Raw genomic sequence first — 6,946 nt, 5'->3', positions numbered from 1 at the left:
AGCTATATGGCAGAATGCCTGCCTCTTTCTAGCCTCCAGTGGTTTTCTGGAAATCCTTCTTTTCTGGCTTGCACATCCAGCACTTCAGTTTCTGCCTCTACGGTCACACGACTCCCCCACGTATATGGCTTCTGTGCTGCTCTACCTCTTCTTAGAAGGACACTGGTCACCCTGGCTGAGGGGCCCACGTTGCTCCAGTATGACCTTGTCTTAACTGAGCGATTTACAGGTGCAACTACCCTGTTGCCAGTAAGGCCACGGGGTGAAGTGCTGGGGAATGGGGCATCAGCACTCTTGTGGGTAGATACATCCTGTAACAAGCAGCTTCTGTAGCCAGTCATGGTCTCTTTCATGGACCTCATCTACAGCAGCCTTCTCAGAGTGTGTGTGTTTGTGTGCTCTGTCAGGATTGGCGATACCAATTCTGATTTGGGTGTGTTCTCTGGCACACTGAAAGTGAAAATTTCCTGTGGTTACGTGAGTGTAGCACTTAAGACATCATCGTCTGTTAGTGTTTTCTTGTCTCTCTAAACTCCACAAACATGATAGTATCAAGTATTCATCAGGTCACCTAGCACACAATACACACCCAATGAATAATCAAACTATTAGAGTTATGACTTCATTCTCCTTTACTCTTCATCTCCCTATTCCAGTATCCAGATCTTCCTGCTCCATTTCCACAGCTGGCATTTGCCTTCTTATCGATACCAATCTCATTTCAAAGTATAAGATGATCGTAGGTGAAACTCAAATGGAAAAATAAGCATGTATTCTTGCAGTAGAATTAGTAACAAATCATAATGAACTTTTTTTTATAGTTGTGGCTCATCCTTTGAGAAAACCTTTTTTATTTTTATCGAAGTAGGGTTGATGCACAAACTGGATGTGTTTCAAAGACATCATTTTTCCCTAAATATTCTCTCTGCTGGCTGATACACTTTTTAAAAAAAGAATTATTTTTTAAAATTTATTTACTTGAGAGACAGAAAGAGAGTAAGAAAGCAGGAGCTGGGAGAGGGAGAAGCAGGCTCCCTGCTGAGCAGGGAACTGGATGCGGAACTCAATCCCAGGATGCTGGGATCATGTCTTGAGCTGAAGGCAGATGTTAAACCGACTGAGCCACCCAGGCGCCCAGGCTGATACACTCTTCTAGCATACTAAGAGAGATTTGTGTAACTCTGTGGTACTGTTTATGATAAATATAAGTATAAAATTCTACAAAAGACGATTTTAAAGATTGATTCAAAGAGAAGGATGAAAATGACAGCATTACAAGATTCCATTCTAGCTGATCCTTGAAAGGTGAGGAGACGAGTGAGGTAGTGGTGTTTCCGAACAGAAGGCAGAAGGCTTCTGTTGTGTGTTGTGTAGTTAGGGAATCATGAGGAATATGAGAGAACAAAGCTCAGGGTTGACCAGGGTGGAGTCCGGGGAGATGCTGCTGCTGGAGGTCGTGCAGGCCACATTGGAGTGATGCCAGTTGCTATACTGAGATTTTGCCTTGGAAGTCTCCGAGCCTACTTAGAATCTGAATTTAGAAACCTCATTTGTGTCAAGAATTGGTTTCAGCGGGATGAGGATGTTTGCTGAGATGTTGTAATGGCATAGGAGTAATAGGTCTAGAGTAACAGTGGGATGAAAACCCAGCTGCTCAGAATTTAGGATTATTCCCTACGTCATGTCAGTAGAACAGTTTTAACTTTGTCTATATGGGTATTTAACAGTGATAAAATAAGGAGGGCTAGAACCAAAATCTTATTTGATAATTACTAATGTCATCGATCTGACCTTTGACAAATATTGAAAACCTGTACATTTTGGGGGGGATTTCCAGTGCATTTGGTGTATTGGTGGTCTTAGAATTCCTTCGAGGAAAAAGACAGTGGGTAACTGCTTTAATCCACAACATCCCAAATGATTGTGGTCATGAGACCCATCTACCAAGTAAAAATATTTCATGTAAAAATGTTTGCGACATGATGATAAAACACATTTTCTGTGTATCTATAAGAGGTAGCTAACGAATGACTCTAATATGAACACATTCTGAGCTGAAGATAAGGCTGTCAATGCAAATCTATTAGTGTAGAATTAAAGCCAAATTCAGTCATGTAAAATAATACTGTAAATGAATATTTGATTCATTATCTCACCTTTATTGAAATGATAAAAATAATATAAAATTCTTACTCTTGACTATAGTTGTCACTTAAATTAATTGCCCTATCATATCTACAAAGCAACACAAAGTCATATAATTAACATGCCTGGGACTCGTGTATTGTTAATAATTAGGTAACATCTTTGGGTGTATCTAGATCCAATATTGTATAACACAAACTCATTTTCCCATATTACATATATTAACAGCTTTTATCAGTTTTTGGATATAAAAAGATTCTCCCTCAAGCAAAGCTCTTAAAATTCAAAGACTCATTTAAATATGTCTACTCTATTATAGATTTTGTAAAATTAGAGATTTCATTACATTGCCAGCACAACACTTACCTGCCAGGTTTAGTTCTAAATTATTAAAGCATTGATATTTGATAAACATATTAAGAAAATGGTAAATAATTATAGCCATTATACTGTAAAAATCAGTTTATCTTTAAGGTTTTCCCTTTCTCCAGTACTTCACTGCCTCAGATCATAGGGTTTTGTACAGAATGGAGGTGTGATAATTCTTCAGGTCTTCAAGTTCTCATAGTTTTGGAAAAGGACTAATCATAGTTCAGTACAGTATAAAGTTAGACATTCTCTTATACGTTTATTTACAACTGGTCATCACTTAACAGGTAGGACTTATTTGGTCACCTGCTGAGATTCCTGTCAAAGGGTCACAGACATTTGTTACCTTTCCATTCTCTGCAAATTCTGTAGATCGTGATTGTGTAGATTGTATAGCTCCTTGCTCTGTATTTTGTGTATAAGTTACCTGTAGTTATTTCATGAGTTTATTAACAGAAAAGAAACTGGGCTATATTATAGGTAGGACAGATATATCAGATGAAAGACAGCCTCTTACCCTAATAGATGTCTAGCTCTGTTTAAAGTTAGAAATTATTTTTAGAGCAATGTCTTTGCTTTTTCTCCTGCTTCCCACCCTCCCTCCGTCCTTCCCTTCCTTCATTCTTTTAAACACAGAAGCAAATATTTTTGTGAGCAGATAATAAAATAGGAACCTTCATACTGTTTCTAAAGCAAAATGGCAGTGTGACTCCAGAGTTTCCTAAGTCCATGGGCTTCATGCAGTGATATCACTTCTGGAAATGCACCTGTATTAGTTTGATAGCACTGTCTAAACAGAATAACACACCCTGGGTGGTTTCATCAGTGAAAATGTATTTTTCTTACAGTGTGGAGGCTAAGAGTTGTCAGGTTTGGTTTCTTCTGAGGCTTCTCTTCTTGGATCGCAGATGGGTGCCTTCTCATTGTATCCTCACGTGGTCCTTCCTCTGTATGCATGCACTTTCCATGGTGTCTCTTTCCTGTGTCTCTGAATTTCCTCTTCTTATAAAGACACTGGTCAAACTGGTTTTGGTCTCACTCGAATGGCCTCATTCTAACCTCATCACCTCTTTCATGGCCCTGTCTCCAAACTCGTTCACACTCTGAGGCACTGACGGTAGGGATATGGACATATGGGTTTGGAGGAGACACAGTTCAACCTATAATTGAACTCTTGCAAAATATCAGACAAGTTTTGAAATATTATGTAAGTCAAATTTATTGTACTACTACTTTAACACTTGATTTCTCTTAGAGCAGTTCAAGGTTTATAGTAAGTTTGAGAGGAAGATACAGTGAGTCTGATACATCCACACCCTGTACACACGCACAGCCTCCCCTGTGGTCAGTGTGCCCCACCAGAGTGGTACATTTATTACAGTCAAAGAACCTGCAGCAACACATCATCACCCAAAGTCCGTGGTTTATATTGAGGTTCATTCTTGGTGTTGTCCATCGTGTGGGTTTGGAAAAATGCATAATGCCATGTATCTGTCATTATGGCATCTTGCAGAGTATTTTCCTTTGTGCTCTGCCCATTTATCCCTCCTGATTTCTCTACACACACACACACACACTCCTGGCAGTCACTGACCTTCACAGTTTTGCCTTTTTCAGAATGTCACAGAGTGGAATCATACAGTAGGCTTCTTTCACTTAGTAATGTGCATTGAAAGTTCCTCCATACTTTTTCATGGTTTGATAGCTCATTTTGTTTTAGCACTGAGTAATATTTTATTGTCTGATGTTGCACAGTTGCTTGATCCATCACCCACTGAAGGACAGCTTGGTTGCTTCCAGGTTTGGGCAATTATGAATAACACTTCTATAAACCTCTGTGTGCTGATTTGTGTGTGGACATAAATTCTCAGCTCCATTGGGTAAATACCAAGGAGAACAATTGCTGTATCATATGGTAAGAGTATGTTTAATTTTGCAAGAAAATGCCAAACTGTCTTCCAAAGTGGCTGCACTCTATTGCATCCCTACTAGCAATAAATGAGAGTTCCTGTTGCTCCACATTGTCACCAGCATCTGCTATTGCCAGGGTTCCATCATTTGGCCATTCCAATAGGTGTGTGGCGCTATCTTGTTTTAATTTGCATTTCCTTGATGCCATATGATGTGGAGCATCTGTTCATACACTTATATGCCAACTTTATATCTTCTCTACCAAGGTGTCCCTTAAGATCTTTTGTGCATCTTTTTATTGAGTTGTTTCTTACTGTTGAGTTTTTTTTTTTTTTTTTAAATTTTTTATTTCTTTGACAGAGAGAAATCACAACTAGGCAGAGAGGCACGCAGAGAGAGAGGAGGAAGCAGGCTCCCTGCCAAGCAGAGAGCCCGATGCGGGGCTCGATCCCAGGACCCTGGGACCATGACCTGAGCTGAAGGCAGAGGCTTTAACCCACTGAGCCACCCAGGCGCCCCTTACTGTTGAGTTTTAAGAGTTCTTTGTATATTTTGAATAATAGTCCTTTATCAGATGTGTCCTTTTCAAATATTTTCTCGCAGTCTGTGTCTTGTTTTTGAGGTCTTCTTTTTAAGGTTTATTTATTTATTTGACACAGAAGAGAGAGATCGCAAGTAGGCAGAGAGGCAAGTAGAGAGAGAGGGGGAGGCAGGCTCCCTGCTGAGCAGAGAGCCCGATGCGGGGCTTGATCCCAGGACCCTGGGATCATGACCTGAGCCGAAGGCAGAAGCTTAACCCACTGAGCCACCCAGGCAACCCTTGAGGTCTTTACAGAGCAGAACTTTTTAATTTTAATGAAGTCCGGCTTATCAGTTATTTCTTTCATGGGTCATACCTTTGGTATTGTAGTTAAAAAGTTATTGTTGTAAGGTTATCTAGGTTTTCTCCTATGTTATTTTCCAGGAGTTTTATAGTTTTTCATTCTGAATCCATTTTGAATAAATTTTTGTGAGGGGAGTTGTCTTTGTCTGGAGTCTTTTTTTTTTTTTTTTTTTTTTGGCATGTGGTTGTCCTCCTATTCACCATTTGTTGAAAAGTCTATCTTTGTCCAGTTTTCTTGCCTCTGCTCCTTTGTCAAAGGTCACTCTACTGCACTTTTTTAAAGGTCTATTTCTGGTTTTTCTATTCAGTTCTTTTGATGTATCTGTCTGTTCTATGGCCTGTACCACACAGCCTTGATGACTGGCAGCCTTGGAGTCGGATAGCATCAGTCCTCCAACTTTGTTCATATCCTTCAACATTGTGTTGACTCTTTTGGGTCTTTTGTCTCTGTATATAAACTTTATAAATCAGTTTGTCGGTATCTACAAAATAACCTGCTGGAATTTTGGTTGAATTGCATTGATTCTATAAATCAAGCTGGGAAAAGAACTGTCATCTTGGCAATATTGAGTCTTCCTGTCTGTGAATATAGCCTGTCTCTTCCTTTATTTGGTTCTTTGATTTCATGAGAGTTTTGTAGTTTTCTTCATACAGATCTTGTATGCATGTTTTTAGATTTATACCTAAGTATTTCATTTTTTGGTGCTAATGTAAATGGTACTATGTTTTTAATTTCAAATTCCATTTGTTCATTTCTGGTATGCAGGAAAGTGATTGACAATTGTACATCAAATTATATGCTGCAACCTGCTATATTGCTTATTAACTCTAATATTTTGAGGGCCCTTCGTGATGAGTCTCCTAGGGGCTTCTAACACTTATCCACACTGAGCTGCAGTACCCTGCCGGTTAGAGTTCAGGTTTGCCTACCCTGACACTGGTTCCCTTGGTGGTTTCTGCTCAGGAGTCTGCTCCAGCAATCTTATTTTGACTGTATGTGTTCACCTGTCTGTTTCTCTAGTTTCGGGGGAATGATTTGCCTAGTTGCACCTTCTCCCAGGGATCCAAAATGGTTGTTGATTTTCAGTCTGTTCAGCTTTTGACTCATTGTTGGGATATTGAGCTCCTTATGTGAGGAACTAGAAACTGAAAGCTGCAGTATTATTTTTTTAAGATAGATGCTTGAGAACAAACTGAGTGCCTAGAAATAGATGATAGTTAAAGAAGAATTATACTATAGCCATATAAACCTAATGCCAGTCACTAAAACAAGGCTTGGAGATTATTTTAATTATATGAGAGCATGAAATTTTATTAAATGAAATTAACCACTTTCAAAAATGTGTTTTCAGTAGGTTTTCAACTTTGTGTCACAAAAACAAGTAGGGTAAGTATGTCAAGAAAAGATGTCATTTAAAAATCATCATTTCCAGTTGGGATGATTGTGAACACATTTTAATTTCTTTATTTCTCTATCACTTTCAAACATTATGCCATTTAAAATGAAAATATACTTTAAAGTTCATTCATGAAATTCAAGTTTCTTAGTGAAGATTTCTAAAAAATTTCTGTATGCCCAAATATAAAAATACTATTGTAAGAAACTATCAATTTCATAGTGTTTAGTCCTTTAAAACT

This window comes from Meles meles, chromosome 13 (assembly GCF_922984935.1).
Source record: "Meles meles chromosome 13, mMelMel3.1 paternal haplotype, whole genome shotgun sequence".
NCBI classification, from domain to species: domain Eukaryota; kingdom Metazoa; phylum Chordata; class Mammalia; order Carnivora; family Mustelidae; genus Meles; species Meles meles.
The sequence above is the reverse complement of the archived record's forward strand: the minus strand, read 5'-3'. Positions refer to the sequence as shown.